Raw genomic sequence first — 22,237 nt, 5'->3', positions numbered from 1 at the left:
ATTTGGAAAAGTCAAGTGTCTGTGAAGTGAGGATGTGAGTCTCTTCATCCTCATGCCTATTGCAATCACCCTAGGGGCAGATAGAATTTAGGAGGGAGAGGAAGGACTCAGTTGTGTCTGGTGAAGTAAAAACCTCCCTCATTGAAGAGTATCCAAGTGCATTACAGAACCTAGTTATGCAGTTTACAGCAGACAATAATCTTATTGTGAGACATGCATACCTAATATGTTGCAGTACCGATATAAAATAATGGGTAAGGCAATATGTTGTTCTTTTATATATTAAAAAATTGAGAATACAACTGCATTTATAAGAATGACTGAAAACAGCAGAGGAAACTAAGGGTCACACCTAGCACGGAAACCAAATTGGGACTTGAACTCACCACCCTGAGATCAAGACCTGAGCTGAGATCAAGAGTTAGACAGTTAACTGAATGAGCTACTCAGGCATCCCCTAAGGGTCATTTCTTTAGTCCCTCACTTGCATATTGCTATTTGTTCATAATGATGCTCTCACCGTGCCCACCATTCTGTGAAAACCTATCTCTAAGATGCTGTTGGAGTTTGGACTTTGTTTTCTAGGGGTCCCAGCTGTAGTATGAATTCTTGGAGATGCATCCTGAAGTTATTCTGTGAAAGTGATTTCAGTAGAAAAGTTAGCATAAATATTGTTATGGTAAATTTAAGGAGTTAACCTTACTGTTAAAACCTTCTTAAGAGGCTTTCAACCAGGAAATAACCTGGGCCCGCATAGGATCTCATTTGCCGGAGATATGTCCTTTCGTACATTGGAAAGGAAATTTTTTTTTTTTAAGATTTTATTTATTTATTTGACAGACAGAGATCACAAGTAGGCAGAGAGGCAGGCAGAGTGAGAGAGAGGAAGGGAAACAGGCTCCCCGCTGAGCAGAGATCCCGACTTGGGGCTCGATCCCAACTTGGGGCTCGATCCCAGGACCCTGAGATCATGACCTGAGCCGAAGGCAGAGGCTTAACCCACTGAGCCACCAGGCGCCCCTGGAAAGGAAATTTTAAACGCAATTGCTTTACCCAACTTTGTTTCTGACATTTTTAGAATGTCATAAGCAAATTAAATATCAAAAATTTATTTCTGAGTTTATAATTCCTATCCCAAATGAATCCTGACAAATCTGATTGATGAAGAGAAAACTCATATAACACACCAGTACAACTGAGTAAGTCTGGAATTCCATATACTTTTCAAAAGGATCATTAAAAGTAGCCAACAAATTTCTCCAATGTATTCTAGAGAAAGAAGGACCACCTCCAGCAGGTGGGTATTGCTTTCACTTGGCCTCTTTTCAGCTTCTTTGGTGTTTAAAAGACCATAACTTTATGTATCTCTGTATTTTTATTATTCCCATAGTATACTTTTTCTCATGATCATGTGCTGAAAACTTGCCTATAAAATTTTGTAAAGTGTCATATCTGTCCCTTTGCTTATTGGCAATGTTTAAGTAAAATTAAAACAATCTTCAGGGCACCTGGGTGGCTCAGGGGATTGAAGCCTCTGCCTTCGGCTCAGGTTATGATCTCAGGGTCCTGGGACTGAGCCCCACATCGGGCTCTCTGCTCACTGGGGAGCCTGCCTCCCCCCCTCTCTCTCTGCCTGCCTCTCTGCCTGCTTGTGATCTCTGTCTGTCCAATAAATAAATAAAATCTTTAAAAAAAAATCTTCACAAACTGTACAAATTGAACCATATTGAAGATAGTAGTTTAAAAAAAAAAAATGGAATCCATCTCCATGTTCCTAATTGGAAAACAAAAAACAAAAACAAAAACAAAACAAAAAACCCAAAACATCAAACCCAAGCCTCTCAGAGAAGGAAAACCAATTGTCCATAACCAGCCTAAAGAATTATAATGGAGAATTGAGAAGGAGGAATGACTCTGGGTAGATTTTATAGCCTAGGTTTGCAGAACCATTAACAAATAGAGTCCAAAAGTCAAACACTTGAGTAAACAGCACAACGCGGAATGACTTAGGGAATGCTCTCCGGGCCTGTGTCAGACGCATCCTCCGCAGAGCGGGCTGGGGATAGGATGATTTAGCGCAGCAAACGATCAGTGCCACTCCACGTGTGGGTGCCTAGCCAGGGGCAGGCGACAAGACGGGAATGCCAGTCACCCAGTGTCACCTCTTCATTCGCGTCACATTGGAATTCAGATGGCGGCGGAGAACCTGAAAAGTGAATTTATTGTTGCAAGAAAGTCAATACTTCACAATAACTCTAGGCAGTGATTTAAAAGGCCATTTTGTGCACACCATTTACTTCTTCATACACATGTATATTGCTATTCTTTGCCACGAATACCTAGAAGCAGAAAAATTCCACGAGGCCACCTCATTTGAAACACTTTCTTTACAAAGCAAACAAACGACCTGTGGCTCATCAGGAAAACTGAATTATTAGAACGTTCTCTGAATTTCAAGAGAGGCTGTTTACTTCACGGTCCCATTTTCCCCTCTTAGAGAATTTTTCATTCTTAATGAAATCTGTCACCAAGTCAAAACCATGAGTCCACCCTTCCTACTGGTGCCTTCCAAACACAATGCTATAAAAACAGACAGAAAACAGAATGTAAACTTGACTTTTAAAAGGGGTATATTTCGGGGCGCCTGGGTGGCTCAGTCGTTAAGCATCTGCCTTGGGCTTAGGTCATGATCCTACAGTCCTGGGATCGAGTCCCGCATCAGGATCCCTGCTTCTCCCTCTCCCATTCCCCCTACTTGTGTTCCCTGGCTTGCCGCGTCTCTCTCTGTCAAATAAATAAATAAAACATTCTTAAAAAATAAAAATTAAATAAAATAAATAAATAAAAGGGTATATTTTGATTGAAGGAAGAGTCTATTCATAAATCTCAGATAAACCTAGTGTCCTTTTCTAAACTAATGTCTTCTTTCTTATTTATAAATAGAGCTCTAACTGATATTTATGGTTTTCGTTACACACTTTTTTTTTTAAAGATTTACTTATTTATTTATTTGACAGTCAGAGATCACAAGTAGGCAGAGAGGTAGGCAGAGAGAGGGGGAAGCAGGCTTCATGCTGAGCAGAGAGCCCGATGCGGGGCTCGATCCCAGGACCCTGGGATCACGACTCGAGCCGAAGGCAGAGGCTTTAACCCACTGAGCCACCCAGGCACCCCTCCTTACACAATTTTTAAATGAAATTATCTTAAGTCAAAGAGAGAGAACGGTTTTATATGCTGTTCCCCTTCATAACAAACACACACGCACAAGTCACCAAAAGGACATGATGTCTGTCATTTTTCACAACAGGTTTTCAGTTAATAAGATAAACAGAGAAGGGCACCTGGGCAGGTCAGTCAGTTGAGCAGGCTCGGGTTGTGATCTCACGGTCCTGGGATGGAGCCCCGCGTCCAGCTCCTCACTCAGCAGGGAGTCTGCTTGAGATTCTCTCCCTCTCCCTCTGCGCCTCCCCCTGCACTTTCTCTCTCTCTCTGAAATGAATAAATAATTTTTTTAAAAGAAAAGAAAGAGAAAAAAGATGCATTTGTTTGATGCAGCTGTTCGCATGATAAAATCTTTTTTGCTTTTCCCTCCGTTTTTTTTGTGGAACAGAGGAAGGATCACAATACTTTTTCCCTGAAATCAGGTTGATACATATATTTGGGTCAGAGCGGCTTCAGTAGGTACATTTTTCTGTTGTTGTTGTTATTAAAAAGAACAACTTTGTTGAAACCTACCAAGAGCTCAGAGCTTCGAACTCTGAAGAGGACGTTATCAAGGAGAAAATGCAGGATCCCTCCAGATTAATTTCCAGTGTCTCAATCACTCACAGTGCATACAGCAGCCTTCCAGCCTGCCCACAACTCTGCAGCACTTTGGGTAGATCTGAACATTGGAGTTTGAGAAAGACTCTACAGCTGGGGCTTATGCTTATCTTTTTCCTTTGCATTGGAGTGATGCATGTGCATTTAAGTAAAAGGAAAACTGAAGTTGGCCTCACAATACAAATTTGTCTGTTTGCATAACAAGCAACAGCAGAATATCTCCTCTAAATTTGTTAAACATGAGCTTCACCACCCAGAAATCACTGCTATGCTCAAGCATGGATGCTGTAAAGAACAACCAAGACCCAGATGAGACCGGAAGGGCTACAAAATGCATCTCAAAATCATTTTAAAGATGGAGTTAGTCATGGATCAATTTTCTAGCCAACAAAAAAAGATACCACTTATAGTATTTATTTTCCCACAAAATATAAGCAGCTGTGGTCAGGAGACTCAAAACTGAAGTGTGCTTCGGTGGGTAACTTAGGAACTTTAAGAAGGGGTGCATGCCCAGTCTTAACAATTATGAAGTGACCCTTCCCTGCTCTCTACTCAGGACCTTGCCACTGCCCTTGACTCCTTCTGGCATCATTTCTCTAAACTTCCAGGGCTCCAGCTCATGTTTCCCGTGAGTCAGCGTCCCTAGATTTCTCCCCTCCTACGCCAATCTCGAGTTTGTTGCCAGGCTCCTCGTTTTCATTGCAGCACGTAATTGTTTTCAAACAGTGCTTCTGGGAGTGGACTTGAATGACATGACTGTGAGACTTGCTCTAGGAACCCTCCAATTTGGCAAATTTTTCTGAAGTTTGGAGCATCTTCTGGTCTGACACTTGGTCTGTTCTGGTTCAGGACAAGCGAATTGAATAATGTTACCAATGCTGCTTAACAATATAAATGCTTTCCTCTATTCAATTACTTTTCTTGTCACTTGTAAAATCTTTACATTTATGACTCAAAAAATTAGCCCACAGAGTATGTTTTGTTTGGGCCGTCAACTATGAAGGGTATAAAGGACAACCTTATGAACAATTTCTTGAAACTTGACTTGGGGGAAATATAAATTATTCTCAAATCTCTTAACTCTATGAATCCTTTTTTTTTTTTAAATTTCAAGAAAGGGTTTTGTTGATACTGCCGTGCCAAAGTTCAATTCCCGACACTCTACTTAACCATTTAAAATAATGCCTGTTTGTTTATATTTAAATAACATACTTATTTTCATCCTTATATTTGCTACTTTGACACGGTCGTTTATTTAATATAGATTTGAGTGCATTGATTATATATGAGAGAGTGTTTCTGTGGAGATACAGAAGGACATATTTATGAAACCCTATACATTATCACGATCAAATAATCTCCTGACATTGAAAAGCTCTACCTCTTGAATCAGCCCGACTGGTATCTGATTGCAATTAAGGAGACCATAAGCGAGGCCAGCACTGGGTTCAGCATTTTAATAAAAATCAGTTCAGTCTAAAATCACTTCAGCCCAAATGACAAAAGTTGCATGGAAAATTAATTTTAGGGATCACTTCAAGTCATGTGGGCTTCTTTAGGATAAAATTGCCAGAGCTGTGGGAAATATGAGTGTCAGTAATGATATTTGTTAAACAAAATGAAGGATAGCAGGAGCCTTGGAAGCCAAAGTGGAAGCGATGACTCTCTGAGGGCAAATTGCACCAGGAGCTTTTAAGACAATCAAAAGATATCAAAGTGCAGGGACAGATTAGATCAATCCATACACATTTCCATCCATCATTCCTTTGGGAATGGAGCACATGTACACAAGAGGAAAAATGGGTAATCACAGAAGGAAACTTTTCAAATCCTGTTTGTGGGTCTCTCGGTTGGCACATTGCTTATACCAAAAATGTTAAGTGGCATACATCTATAAGGCCAGCAGTAGATGGATAAATACATCCTTTTTTCCTTTTGAAAAATCTAGAATCCTAATTTATAAGCTACCATTTGTATCGTAGCATGAAAATGAGAGAAGTATAAATTTCACCAGGAACAAACTACCGAGGGACGCCTGCGTGGCAGTCAGTTAAGGGGCCTACTCTTGATCTCAGCTCAGGTCATGATCTCAGGATCGTGAGATCGAGCCCCATATTGGACTCCGTGCTCAACACAGTGTCTGCTTAACACTCTTTCTCTTCCTCTCTCTGTCCCTTGACCCCCGTCTTTCTAAAGTAAATAAGTAAATCTTTATTAAAAAAAAAAAGAATAAAATACTGATACATTCCGCAACATGAATGAGACTCAAACCCCAAAGACAAAAGCATTTTTACAAAATGTAAAAAAATAACAATTCATTCAACAAATATTTACTGGATGCCCTTCAAGTGACAGAAATTATTTAGAGCACTTATTATATACATCAGTGAAGCAATTAGACAATGATCAGTGCCTACATTTCAGCAACTGAAAAAAAATTGCAAACTATAGAAAAATTTAAAAAAAATAAATTACTTTCATAGTCTAGAGGCAGAAGGTGATAAAAGCTGTAGAAAAATAAAAAGGCCATAGCAAGATAAAATGTCTCATACGTGCTGGTCAGGGGAAAAGAGGACTGGTCTGAATTTTAAATAGGGTGCTCCAGACAGACCACAGTGAGAAAGAGCACTGTGATCAGTCCACACCTCCAGTGGGTGAGGTTGTCTCCCATGTGAATGTGTTGGCAAACGGCATTCAGGTGGGAATATGCACAGAATGCATGGGGAACACCAGGGAGATGGTGTGTGGAGTGATCCAGGTAGAGCCAAAAAGGAGGAGAAAATCAGAGGCCACGGAGTCCAGATCTGCAGTGCCTTCGAGGTCGGCTTAAGAATTTTGGCCTTGGGTTGGAAGGAAATGGGAAGATTTTGAAGTTTAAAAATATTGCTCTGGCAATTTGTTGGTGAATCACAGTTGGGGGAGGGGCACGGAAGGAATGGAAATCTATTGTTAGCAAGTAGTGATGAAAGTTGTCATGTTCTGAATATAATTTGAAAGCAAAGCTTGGAGGATTTGCTGAGTAATTAGATACACAGTGTGAGATGAAGAGAGAGGTCAAGTCGATTTTCAGCTTTCTGGTCTGTTGAAGGCTATTGGTAGAGCAGATTAAAAATAAAGAGACAGAGATCTGTAAACCACACACAGCAAGCCAAGATGAAGGTATAACTCAAATGTGACTTATTCCTATCCTACCAGTTTGGGCCATAATGGAAACAATAAGAGTAATCTATAAAGAGTAATGGATTTAAAATACGAATTTTGCTTAATTTTTTAAAAGTAAGAAAAATTTTCTCTAACACACAACACTGAAATGATGAAATGATCTCACTTCACCATCCCTTACTTGTTCCTCAGTGAAAAGGTAACTGCCTCCCAACTTCCTCCCTAATGACAATGACAAGGAACAAACAGAAAGATAAAGAAAAGCGAAGGTAGATCAGAAGTTGTTAGAATTGAAATTATCTTTGTAGTCAACTCTAGATTCTTCCTCTAGTTCAAAAAAAAAAAAAAAAAAAAAAAAAACAGGTGAAACATCATCTGAAGTATTCAAGAGTAATGGTCCATTGAGAAGTAGGAAACTCAGCACCTTCAAGGTGGTGCATTCCATGAAGGTAATGCTGGAATTATAATAAGATTCTTAGATAGATCAACAAAGTTCTGTCTTCATATAACTTCTATTTCTGCATTGAGTTTTGTTTTAATGTCTACAGTGAGTAAGCATAATCTCCTTTACCTGACAAACACAAATATTTCAGAACAGTGAGTATATTCATCCCATCTTCCCTTTAGATTCCCATACCCTGATTTCCTCTGGTGTGCCTCATATACTCTTATTTCTAAATCACCTACGGTCAGTCTGTCCAGTCATATGGATGGACTCCAGTGTTGGTGCCAGCTTGGGGCCAGTATGAATGAAGCTGTTAATGTGCTTGTGCAAGTCTTTCTGTGAACCACGTGTTCATTTATCTTAGGTAAACGCCTTGGAATTAAATACTGGGATCTTAAGGTTAGTGCATATTTCCTTTCATGAAGTATTGCCAGAACTTTTCCCAAAGTGGTTGTACTATTTTATATTCTCACCAGCACTGTATGAAACTTCCAGTTTGGGATGAAGCAGAAGTAGGGAGGGACTGACTGGGCACAACTATGAACGATGTTCTGGGGGACTAAAATCGTCTATAACTTCACATGGGTCTCGACTGGACCCAGTCAAAACTCAGCAAATCTATGCTTTTGTGCACATTTCGTGGTATGCTAAATTTACATCACAAGAAAAAAAACTAAACAGATACTAAACACTAAACACTAAACTAAACACACAGATACTAAACACTAAAGTGTAATGACACACTTACTGAAAATAGGACGACTATGACTAATATCTTCAATGCATCTAAAAAAGAAGGTTGATGGACAGAGTGTTTTTGCACTGATAGGTATTTGGTAAGCAAGTACATCATTAGTGATAAAATTTTATGGTGAGTATACAGGTGGCCACTCTAAAAATGTTCTCCACTTCACCGTATGTTCAAAATATTTCAAAACAAAATGCTTAAAAAAGAGAATAAAAAGGTAAAACATATACTTACCATAGGAATCTGTTATTCTACTCATGGAATGAAGGCATAGTCTATACAAAATGGTGCATGAATGTTCAAAGCAACTTTATTTGTAATTAAAAAAAAAAAAAAAGTAGAGACAACCCAGCTGTCCACCAGGAGGTACGTATCATGAGCAAAATGTGGTACAGCCATAGGGTGCTCTGCTGCTTAGAGTGAGAAGGAATGAGTTGTCAGTACTCACAGGGTTGTATTTAGAATGAGTCTGTTGTGGAGAGGAAGCCAGAGCAAACAGAAATAAGTACATATATATGTAATTTATTTTAAATTTATATAAATTTATATGATTTTAGAAAATGGAAACAAATCCCAAGTGACAAGAAGCAGAACAGTAGCTTCGAGGGGATGAGGTATGCGGTGAGAGAGTGAGGGAGAGGAGGATTACAAGTGGAAACCAGGAAACATTTGGGCCTGATGCTGATGATGGCTTCACCGTGACATACAGACCTCACAACCTAGTCAGATTTTACACTTGAAATAGGTACAGTTTAGTATACTTCAACAAAACTTTTTTTTTTTTTTAATCCTCAAGAAAAAACACCCATTTTGAAATCATTTTCTGCTCTCCTGGTTTTCAGCCACCTTTGAAATGATACACAACAGAGACCTGAGCACAGGGTTCCTAGCGGAGAACAGAGGGTTGGTTTTCTCCTTGATCTATGTGTTCTCCTCCTATCAGTTTGGATTCAACTATTATTATTTTGGTAGTCCTGACATACTGTTAGTGTACAGTGTAACTAGAGCAAAAAAAAAAAAAATCTCTTAAACCATTTTAATTTTTATTTAAAAATATGTACTGCTTTTAAACCAGGTCACATGCAATCATGCTGACTTGAACTTTGCAGGTGACTTTTCACTTCAAATGAAGAATTGACATCTTACATTACTCAGTTTGTCATGTTGTAACATTTGTGAGCCTTTATGCTATAATCAAAGTATTAGCAGTCTTCTGTGATTCTACTGCATAGAGATGACAACTGTTTTTTCTTTATTCTTCTGATTTGCTGTGGTGTACATACATTTTAGCTCAGTGACTTATTCTCTCTGTAACTGGAAGCCTCCATCTCCCACTCCTCTTCACCCATTTTTGCCTTCCTCCCCCGCCACTGACGGTCAGCATGTTCTCTGTATTTATAGGTCTGATACTATGTTTTGTTTGTTTCCTCATTTAATTTTTTTTTGATTCCACATATGAGCGAAATCATATGGTATTTGTCTTTCTCTGCCCAACTGACTTCATTTAGCATAATACCCTCGAGATCCATCCATGTTCTGACCCATGACAAGATCTCATCGTCTTTGATGGCTGAGTAATATTCTATTGTATATAACCCACACCTTCTTTATTTGCCTGTTAATGGACACTGGGACAACTATTTTAAAGTGAATAAGTGACAGGTGTACAGAATATAAAACTAGCACCTAGAAAAAACTTAGAAAGAAAATTTAAAAGAATAAAATTAAATCACTTTATGCAACATAAGGATGATCTTGTACTGTGAAGTTCATGATGCATCCTTGTATTATATGTTGTGGTCAACCCAAGCTTTACATTTTGTTAACTGAAGAGTTTACAAACAGCTGTGATCACTGAATGTGCAGGTAATCATTACGTAATAGATAACTTCCATAAATGTTATTGCTTAAATAAAGAAATGGTCTCTATTATGAATGTTTGCTATGTGACACGAGTTGAAACTGGCATTTCGTTTGTTCTTAGAATGGGATGGCTGCCATTTGTGTTATTCTTTGGTTATCACTAAACTTGCTGACGTTGTGAGTCTGTTCTAGTAAGAGGCATTATATTTTTGTGTACTTATTTACACCCCAAGGCTATGTGGAGAAGTCTGTGCATTCCTTATTAAATAACAAGACATATGGGTAAGATAAAAGTCTAGTTAATGGATGACTTTTTTTAAACAACATTAAGACAAAAGAAACAGTGGCTCAGAAAAGTTGAAATTGCTACATTAAGCAGAGGACAAAAACTGTATAAAGAAAAATAGTGTGCTTTTTGCTGTGGCAGATTAAAATAAACTAAAACTATAACATATGCATGAGCCATCTCTATGCAGAAAAACGTATTTATTTAGTGCTTCTTAGCACGGACAACAGTACCGTTTGTGACAAAATACCGTACATCTGCTATTAAACTCATAAACAGGCATTAAAATTATGGTATATTATTAAAATTCATCATATTTTAGAAATAAAGTGTAAATGTAAACTGAAGTATGACTAAGTTCAGTTGAACAACACTGATAATCTATGAGATAAAGAAATGTAATGAATGAATCCATCCAAAATCCAAGCCTGGTAAAAGAAAATGAGCATTTATTTTCAGTGACAGTGCTCAAGTTAAAGTGCCTTTTATTCTAATTTTGATTATGTGAGATGCAACTGCATCAGGTACAAATGAAGTTATAAGTTGTCAAGCACTCTTTGTACCTAGTGCAGCTGATGGTCTACTAAGAGGTTCAAAGAGGTTCACTTACTGCGTGACTGATGATATTTATGGGGGCAAATATCTTTTACTCTTTTGCCTTCACCATCAGCTTTCCATTAGGTCAATATAAATAATGATGAAGACATGCTAAGCTCTTTTCTAACTCCTAACTGGAGCACCTTTCAATAATCTTCATAACTAAAAGACCCCATATTTCTGAAACATTCTATGTTTAATAGCAAATGTGTCCTTTGTGTAAGCATTTTTGGATGAAAATGTGTTTGTTGTTTTCAAATAAAGCCGATATACCAAAAATGCATACCATCAACTGAGTTATTTGTAACCACAATTATATTTCTGTGGTACATCTCTAGCGAAAAAATTCAAGATTATAATGTGCAATGATTATATTAAAGAGGAAATTGTATGTGTCAGGATTGTCATCTATCATATCTCTGAATTGGCTGCTGTTGAAAGCACTCAAAGACAAATATTATAAGGTTCATCCTTTCTGCAACAGATATACTAACCCAGTTCTCATTATCTGCTTACTTCATTGCTAAAAGTCTTCCAAGTGCCCTTTTCCTGATACTCCCTCCTGTTATTCTCAGGGAGCTGTAAGGAGGCAATGCAAAGCCGAGCCCATGAAGCTTTGTTAGATGTTGTAACTAGAATCAGGAGTTTTAGAATCAGAGGAAGAAAGGAACAAAGTGAACTTCATCAAAAATTGTGTGGTGTCCATCACTTCCATAATTGAACAAGGATTTTTTTTCTTAGGATCAGGAAACTGTTAGGCAAACATTTTGTCTTGGCATTGATGAGGGTTCAAGATGTGAGCCCCCACAAGTTATGCTACATACATATGTTTGCTTTCCTAAATTACAATTTGGTATCTTGAAGAATGCCAAAATAGGAGCCTTAAGAACACTATGTCTCAGGGACACCTTTGTGCATAGAAATCATGAAACCTCAGGACTGTGGGTTTGTGAATGAGAAATTAAGTATGAACTCTTAAGCATGAATTGAATGCTCTCCTCGAGCAAAAATGGAAAGAGGATGCTTTTTCTGGTTCCACTTTGTTATCTGGATTCTAAATGTGATTTTAGTAATAAGGACATTGGGGGTGGGGGTTGTAGGGAAATAAAATGTGACTCATTAACTACACTCCTCAAATAGGAAACCCATTAAATGGTCTGTGATATGTCATGCAGTAAATTAAAGAACGTAGGGGAAACATGGTCCGTCTGGTTTTATTACTCATCCTGTCACAAGTGTGGTTAAATCAGTGAACCACATTTAGAACCAAAGGGTAGGAAGGAACACAGAACAACTGTCAAATAAAATGGTGAGACGCCACCATGGTTGTTGCTGGCCTTTGTGTGAATTAGAGGTGGGCACCCTGTTCAGTAGCATGCTGCCCTGCTAAATAGATAGATATACTTGTGGATGCCAGACGTTCTCATTTAATAGATGGGAAATAACCAGAATCTAAAATTTTAGCTAAGGGCACAGGTTATTATGAGAAGAGTGCTTAATAACCCATAAATTCTTCTCTACCATTCATGGTTCTATTAAAAGACTGCAGACAAAGAGAAAAAGTAGATAATAGTCTAAGAGGATTATAAACACTGAACATTGGAAGGTCAAAGTACAAAAAGGTCACAGGCAAGCACTGAGCTTGGAAAGGCATCCTTGGAGAGCACAGAGGCATGTCGCATGGGGGTCAACTCCATTCCCCGTGAAGAAAAGTCATGGGTGGCAGATCAGAAATAGAAGTACAGGAGAACACTTTAAAAATATAAATAATCCAGTTTGATTAAAAAATGTACATCAAAGTATGGAAGACCCTAGAGTAGGTCACCGAGAACACTGAATTTCTGGTGAAGCTGTTGGTTTCTTTATTCCATGGATAATAGAGGGTTTGGGGAGGATTTCAGGAGAGAAGTGACACAAACGTAATTGAGACTTGAAATGATTCATCTTAGGTCAAGAGAGGAGACAACCTAAGACTATTTTGCAATCTTCCAGGGGAAACTAATGAAGATCAAGCGTCCAAGGACAGCAGGAGGAAGGGAGGGAAGAAACAGATGTACTGGGACTTTATGAATGAGAAAATGAGGGCTGGAGGGTGGGCAGAACTCGGACATGCCTGAAAATCAAACTGACTAGGTAAGGGGTGTTGCATTAGTATCTGGTGATAGAAATAGGGAAATGGGGATCAGGGGATTAAGATCCAAACCCAAATGCGGTTTGGGAGAAATGATGAGACTGATTATAGCTAACTCTGTTGTAGGCTCAAGAATGCAAAAGAAACATCCTAAGTGGTTTACAGGTTAAGAGTCCAGGCTCTGGAGGCTGATTGCCTGTATTCAAACTTGGGCTCTAGGGCTCACCGGCCGTCTAACCCCCAGCAAATGACTGACCTTGTCTGTGCCTCACCTGCCACTTCCTTAAGATTAAGAACAACGAGAGTATCTATTTCATGTTTGTCTGGTCGTGCTTTTTGGATCCCAAATGGGTTCATGCATGCTAAGTCCTTCAAATAATACCCAGCTCAGAATAAGCCCTCAATAAATGCCAGCTATTAATATCACTATCATTTCTTAGCTGGGATTTAACCACCTTTTCCTTTAACACATTTTTAGATCTAACTTGCTTCTCTTACCAAACCTGCACAATATATCCTCCGTAAAAATGGAAAATGATTGATCGTATTGCTCTCCAATACAGCCCTGAATATAAATTATTCTCTACGCCTCCTAACTGTGATATTTCTACTTTGTAATAAACTCTGTGACTTTTTTCTTTGTACACAAATCTAATAGAACATGTTTCCCTAAAACTATCCATATAACTACTAATGCTTATTGCTCAAAAATATTGCCTCAAACCTTTATAATATACTCCAGTATTTTACCTGAATAAATAATAGCTTTGTGCAAAAGTAATTCCTGCAAAAATCATGTTTGGTAAAAAGCCTATTAAAATAGAGAGATTTTTTTCCTAGAAAATGAGAATTAAAAAGGACATAGATCACTTACATATACACACTGACTGCATTAGGGAGCTGGAAAAACTACTTGTGTTCTATACTCCTATATTCTATACTCTTATGTGTTTGTCCCACATGTAAATAACTCTGTGGTCACACTGGTTTTTATGCATAAGCAGATCGCTCTTCATAATCAATAAGATGTCACATCTCAAAATCACAAAACTAGTACAGCTCTTCTATTGTATTTTTTCAATAAAATCCGGGCCCTTCATCACTCTTGATACCCACACAGAATTTCTATTGATGTTGCTAAGAGATGTGCACATGAATCAAGCCTACTAAATGACACATAATAACTAGGAGACTAAATTGCTCCAGGGATTAGTAATGGTCCTCTGACCTACAGGTCAACAATTTGAATCCAGACTCAGTTAATAGTAGCTAAAAATTGCTACAATCTGATGTCTGATTGACAGCCAATGAAAGGGGACCTAGAGTCCCTGTGGAATTCTGAGTTAACAGGTGCCACAGCACAGAATCCCCAAAACAATGGCCAAGTTAAAAGGTCAAAGATTAAATCGGTGTGGAAATCTAGCAACTTTTGATCAGTAGAGGAAGCCTCTGCAGGACATAAATGGTATGTTGATGGAGCAATATCTCCTTCCCATTTCACATGCACGGGAGACCTCTTCCCTCTGTGACAGCGTCCACAGACAGCACGGCAACATAACAACTGAGAAAATTAAATTGTGTATATACTGAAAAAATGTGCGCCTCCAGGTTTATATGAATTTCATTTTAACCGTAACTTCTATGATAGAAATAATGTAGCATTTGCATAGAAGTTACATCAATGTACAAAAGCAAAAGCTTTTCCTTGAGTGCACACACACACACTCCACCCCCTTCCCCCATCCCCAACACAAAACTGAAATGATAAAGATCCCTCACAGGTTAAAAGTAAATGAATGCTGGTTCTTTTATTTAATGAACCATTACTACATTTTCCTGTTGGTGTTATAATAAAGGTTTCCTTCATAGGTGAGAGTCTCACTTTGTATCTCTTAAGAAATATCTCAGCGTTGTTATTTGTATAGTGTTGCATTGTAGGTAATCACAATGTTTGAGCATTGTTATATGCTTGAATATTTTCAAGTATTCTTTGAAAGCTGTACATATCCATGTGCTGATAGGGTATCATCAGATCAAATTTTTAGTAATAACATGGGAAGCCAACTCTGCGTCCCTCATCTCTGGAAGTCAAGACATTCACGGGTAATTGCAAATTCCTAGTGCAACGTTAACTTTTAATCGATGTGAACATATGCATAATAAGATGAAAACTGCAAAAATACGTGATTATTTTTCAAGATACCATGATTGGGAGGAAATTATGTATATAAATCAGGAAATATCTGCGACTGGAGAGTATTTTCAAACTGTTGGAATAGGAAATGACATTATATATCACAAGAAAGTTAGAAACTTTTACCTTGTAACTTTTGTCTTGGGCAGACCTAAAATTATTTCATAATACAGACTGTTAACAACTTTACACCATTTCCTGATTATGATTGGGACTCTAAGTTTAAAAATATATTTATTATAAGCAGCTATTTTTACATGGTCTTTACCCCTTTCTCATAAAACCGTGTCTTTAGAAAAATAATCCAAAATTATAAACTACCCATTTTAAAATTATCCATGTTTATATCTATGATCAAAATAAAGATGTGTCATCTACTTGAAATTATTCAACTCATCTAAAGAGTCCCTTGGCATCCTGAGAACATGACGACTTGGCAAAACATTTTCTGTATTACAGTGTTGAAAAAGAATGAAAAAAAACATTAAAATATGACATGTTTGAAAATTTAAGTTCAGTAACATTTCTGGCTTTACCTTGTTTTGATTACTCCTCAAAGCACATTAGAAATGACTCACTTTACATTTTTATAGTGCCCTAAATCATCTTCACTTTGCTGACATAAAAACTCTTTGCTTTCCCTGCCTCTTAATAAGATGATTTATTTGTAGAACGACCAGGATGATAAGCCCACAGATGCTATGCCCCCCATGCTTTATAAGTGGTTTGCAAAAGGTCAGATGCCATTGACCTTTCAGATGAATGGAATAGCTGATCTTACAAAGAGGCCACTTGTCTGTCCCTGATGAATGGAAGATTGCCTTTCTCAACTAAAGCAATGTGAGTGGGTGACTGTTAATATGTTCAATAACCTGACTATTTTTAACATCTAGAAATTTTTAAAATTTTCAGCCCTAATGTGAACGTTTCTCTTCCCGACAATAGGTGATATTTTTCTGTTGAAGATAAGTCACTTGCAAATGCAAACCAATTCTTTATTTTTTGAGGTAAACAAGGTCAGTGGTAGCACCTGATGCTTAAGCAGGTTCAGACTTGTCGTTGTGTATTTCTTTGCATGTACTTGTTCATTAACCTATACTCCATCTCATTTCAGAAAGGCTTTAAGGTGAACTGTAGAAACATATACATTATAATAAGAAAAATAGCACAAAATGAAAAGACATAAAAAATGGCAGTCAAAAAGGAAAATGAAGCAAGGAGAGATGGCAGACATACAAGCTTGTTGGTTAGAAAAGGTTTGCTGTATGTATAATGACATATATGTGTGCACGTGAGTACACACACACACACTGTTGGCTCAGCGTAGGGAGGCCTTCTCAGATCTCAGTTCTAGGACACACTAATTCTCTGGGCCTATTTTAAGTGGGACATTAAATGATAAAATTGGTGACATTCTTAATAATATCACAATGCTAAAGCCAATAACAACCTCAGGAACCATATCCTTGGAAGAAGGTGAAGGTATACTCACTCAGCTCATCTCCTCTCACTGAGAGCAGCTCTATGGACAGGAAAAGATTAAAGTCCCAATATATCCTTTATTGACGATCAGTTAGATGAAAGTTTAAAAGCCAGCCAGATAATTCTTAAACCTATGAGTGCTCCAGAAGCCGAGTGAGGCTCAAAGACATTGTTGGGCAACACTTGCAGATTTTAAGTAAGTGAAGAAGAGGGTTGGGTCCCTTGTGTTCAACAAGCACCACAAGACTCTGATGCAGGGTGGTTCTTTTGAGAACCACCTGTGAAGAAAAACTGACAAATGGAAGCAATGTTCTCAAACCTGCCATCCAGTCTTCCAGAACATTGTTTCTAGCAACTAGAACTGGATATTTTAGAAAAAAAAAACAACAAAAACCAAAAACACAAAAAACAAACCTGGGTAACAGAATTTTCGAGTTACAGTCTGGGAAATGGGGACTTTATAAATTAATGAAGGCTTGATACAGGATCTGTAATAGGAGAATAACAATAGTCAGGAAATGTAATTTCCTATTTTATTCTTCTCAGTCACATCTGGAATATTAGGTTCACACTTGGTGCCATATTTATGAAGGATATTGATAACTCATTCAATATACTCCATGAAAGTTTTCTGTCCAACACAACATGACTATGGTCTTGTGTGTATTTCTGGAATTGAGGCATGGACATAGAGGCAAACAAGAGAAACAATGTGGAAGGCGTTACTCAAGGATTTAAAACATGTTTTGGATGCTTAATAGTTATATAGGCAATTTATGTAATTTATATGTACCTTAGTTTTCCCATCATTAAAATGGACATATTATTAGTACCCACTTCATAAGGTTTTTATGGGAGAAAGTATTTTATATATGTATTGCAGTTAGAATATTTCTTGTCATATAGTAAGCATCCAGTTAAATTTATGTAATATGTTAAAAGCTTGAGAAAAATATTAGCCCTTAATATTTAATATTAGCCCTTAATATCTTAATAAGTCTTATAAGGTAAATTTTTATGGTTCATTTTAGGAACTATACTGAGTGGTTTCATATGTACTTGCCTTCTCAATTTAGAATAAGATTTAAAGAATATTCTGGACCAAATATATACCATTTGGCTGCTTTACAGTTTGAGATACTTTAATAGTATTCATTCATTCTAACTTCAGGTCAACATGTGTTACTTATCTGACATCTTGAGTCATTTTAGGAGCTATAACAACAATGAATAAGTCAGAGTTCTTATCACTAATTAGCTTTAACCTACAATTTTAAAGATGAAATTGGCAAGTGAATGCAACGTTATTTAGCAATGTGATACAATTAATGTAAGCACAAGGTGTTGATGAAGCCTATGAGTCTGTAGGATTGAACCTCCAGTCATAAGGTAGAGGCTGGGGCTGGGAGGTGCCAGTGAAATCTCCTTGAAGAAATGATCCTTGTGTGAAAACCAGAGGGTGATCAGAAGCAAGCCTGTTGACCTACAGGACGAGACCCCTGAAGCATAGTCACAGAGCGAGGAAGAGTACAGCATACTTGAGTGTGACAAGAGCAGACTGTGCAAGGTGGGGAATAGAGGAAAATGGTGATGAAAATTTAGATGGGAGCTCCGATGGTGAGGAGTATTACAAATCTGGCAATTAACCTATTGTTTAATGAATTAAGTTATGGGATTTCAGCCTGAGAAAGTGAAAGTTCTATAATCTATAAAATAGAAAGAGGTTATCATAACACCAGAAGTAATTAGAAAATCATGGTGAGCGAAGGATGAAAGCATTGAGATTAAGTATCATTAAGTTTGAGTTCAGACTCTGTCACTTCCAAGTTATGGATTCAGCTAACTCATTAAAAAGGTATTGAGTACCTACTGTATGCAAGACACTGTACTAGGCTCCAGTGAAAACAATTCTAAAGGGAAGAAGCGTAAGGAAGAGGAGCAGGTAGAGAAGGACCTGGAAGAGAAGAGTAAAGGAAAGGAAAAACAAGTGCTGATCTCCTAGAGTTTGCATTTAACTGGTAAATGCCACTATTGCTTTATCAAACCATTACCCTATTGAGTATATAATTAAAATCGACACCTGCACCAAAAAGTAAAGAAATGAACAGCAAAGAAATTAGGAAAATCTTTCAGAATGAAAGGAAAATTGAGCACACATCTAAAGGATGACTAAAAGTCAATTTGGCTAAAGCAGGAGTGGCACAATGTGGAGCTACATAATGAATAATTCAAAACAAATGAAAATGCTTTCTGGTGGAATTTGTAACCATGTTTTATTGCAGAATAATAGCTGTTCATTGTTTTAACTTATACAAGAGAATAAAGAAGAAATTATAAATCACTCAACATTGTAAACCTCTACAGTGGTCATATTTTAATGATAAATATACTTTCTTTAATATATTTTTGATCAAATTATCAAAAACTGTTGAGGGTGTGAGATTTTTCCTCTATGTGAAAGCTCAGCTCATAAATTAACCTGTTACTGTTTTGATAAAATCTGAGTTTCCTGGGTCAGAGACAAAGGACTTACTACTCTTGGTGCAGCAAGTAATGTGAGCATGATGACTGTGTCAGTCCCCCAAGCCTAAACCGTTGGACCTTAAAAGAAACCTGTGAAAGAAGAACACTGAGCTTGGGAGATTCACCAGTTTTATAACAAGCATAAGTCTATTCTTTGTTCAGAAAGGAACTGCACATCTGTAGACAACATCTCAGGATTTCTCACCACAAACACAGCCTTAATCAATGGCCATTTGTGACAACATGGGTGGACCTCGAGGACATTATGCCAAGTAAAGCAAGCGAGGCCAAGAAAGGCAAATACTGCATGGCATCATTCTACATGGAATCTAAAGGGGGAAAAAAAAAAGTCAAATTTTTAGAAACAAAGAGTAGAAAAGTGGTTTCCAGGGTCTAGGAGATTGAGGCAACAGGAAGACATTGGTGAGAGGGTCCAGATGTTCTGCTAAGATGAATGAGGTCTGAAAAGGAAGGAAGGAAGGGAGGAAAGGAGGAAGAAAGAAAAAAAAGAAAGAAAGAAAAGAAAAAGAAAAGGTTAGGTAAAGAGCACTCAAGGCTATATTCTTGGCATCCCCAGTAAAAATGTGTCAGGGTGCCAGGGTCCAGGGTCCAAGGCAGACTGCCTCATTCAACATGTGTCTCATGAGAACACAAAAGTGGGTCAATGGGTAGAGATAATATATGCATCTAATTACTTAGATTCCTAAAGAAAAGAATAACAGCAGAAAATTGGCAAGGTCTTGGCCATTTAATTGTTAATATCTAAGCATACTTGATTGGTAGGAACAGTAACTTCTAAGTTTTTATTCTGAAACTAGAACATGGTCTGTATTTTGAAGCAAGTGGACAGCACTCGGTCTAATGGCAGGGGTTACTCATAATTATCTAACATGATGTGGAAAGCACTGGATATTATAATGATAAAGCATACCTAACATATTGTTGCTGGTTGAATTATGTCCTCCTAAAAGACATAAAATCTTAATCCCTAGTACCTGTGGATATGACTTTATTTGGATTTAGGCTTTTTGTTTGTTTGTTTGTTTGTTTTTCCATATGTAATTAGTTAAGATAAATTCAGATTGGATTAGAGACCTAAATCCAATGACTGGGGAATCTATTAAAAGGCCATGCAAAAATACAGAGACAGACACAGGAAGAATGCTGTGTGATATATGGAGACAGAGACTGCAGTGCTATGTCTATAAGTCAAGGAATGCCAAGGATTGCCAGCAACCACAGAAACCTAGGAGGGACAAGGGAGGATCCTCCTCCAGGGCCTTCCAAGAATCCTGGTTCCTCTAACACTATGAGAAAATACATCTTTGTTCTTTTAAGCCATTTTGGTAGTTTTTACAACAGACTTAGAAAGGAATATACATATAAATGTAATATTTTCTTCATTCCAATAATCAAATATGTATGAATGATATATACCAATACACATACACACAGACTTGTATAATGGATGCCTGCCTTTGTTTGGATACCCCCCCCCAAAGCTGATACTGAGACAAGGATTTTGGTACAACCACTATTCTTAATAAATGATCCCAGGAAGCATGGGGAAGTAAAAAAGAGAATGCAGGAATATCTGAGAGGCTGAAGGTAAACGATAAGGTTGTTACTGGGGGCATCCAGTAGCCAGTTCCATGGCTGAGTGATCTCTTCTGTGAGAGTCTGGTACAGTTTGTAGAAAGAGTCTGCATAAGGTTGTGAATTCCCTCTATTCCTGTTACCCTGGGGATTTTGCACTGTTGCCCCAGCCCATACCCAGCCTTAGCCAGTTTGGCACTTATTGAAGCTGAACTTTTGTCAAGGACATCTTGCTGCATCTGCAACAGGTGAATACACACTCAAGTCCCCTCTGTCCCTACAGGCACATCTTTTAGATTTTCTACCTGCTGCTTTCTTTGCAGTCTCAACTCTCTGGTAAGTTTGAAAAAAAAATCCTAAATTTTCTGCTATTTTGGGTCTTTTCCATCATAGGTAGACTCTGCTCCTTCAACTTTTTATATCCCAAGGTACAGAAGCCCCAAATCCTAGACTCCACTTTACTATATCCCATAATTGCATTTTAAATTCTATTAGGTTGTCAGTTACAAAATATCATAATGTTCCACCAACACACACTTTAAAAGTAAGTTAATGTGAAACAAACACGTAACACATGAATTGTATGGATGAGTGAGAGTTGCATTCTATCAAGTAATTATTTTGCAAATTAATCTTTCAAATCTGATTTCAGTCCTATTTGGCCATAAAATTTCTTCTAGATTATGAAATTTCAGTAGTTTTTTTTTTTTAATATAAACCATGATTTACACCTTCTATTTAAGTCCATCACATCCTCCTACACTTTGTCTAGAAGCTACGGTAATAACCATCCTTCTGTAGACATTGATATGCCAACTTGCCCTGCAAATAAATTCTAAGGAATCTGGAAACAGAAAGACAAAAGAAATAGTTTCATAATCACAAACATCTTACAAGAACACTATAACTGTATATTACTTAGTTTTAATTTATTCACTAACATACTTTATCCACATGTCCTTATGCCCTGACCTAAGCCCACACCAGAGCCACCACTGTTCATGTGACAAATGTGACAAATGTTTGAAGATATTTTTCTCCATTAAGCTTTCTGGTGGTTCTCAAAATACATTTGGCCTTTCTAATAACATGTATAAGTATGGAAGAATTTCTGCGACATACTTTTATGTCACAGAAATCCTTCCATACTTAGGGTCAGAAGTGAGTTGAATTATAGGACATCTAATGTAGGACAGTTCTGGTGCCCAGAATTGCTTGGTGGTGTGGGGGAAAAGCACACAATGGAATTTGCTGTCAGAACTGTAGAGTCGATATTACTCCTTATTCTCAATATCAAGGATATATACTCCTCTTACTTAGAATCTAAAAGTTCACAGGAAAAACTCCATTTTAAATTCAATAATATATTAGCTAGTTACAACATTTGC

The sequence above is a fragment of the Neovison vison genome, chromosome 5 (genome assembly GCF_020171115.1).
Source record: "Neovison vison isolate M4711 chromosome 5, ASM_NN_V1, whole genome shotgun sequence".
NCBI classification, from domain to species: Eukaryota; Metazoa; Chordata; class Mammalia; order Carnivora; family Mustelidae; genus Neogale; species Neogale vison.
This window is presented reverse-complemented; position numbering follows the sequence as displayed.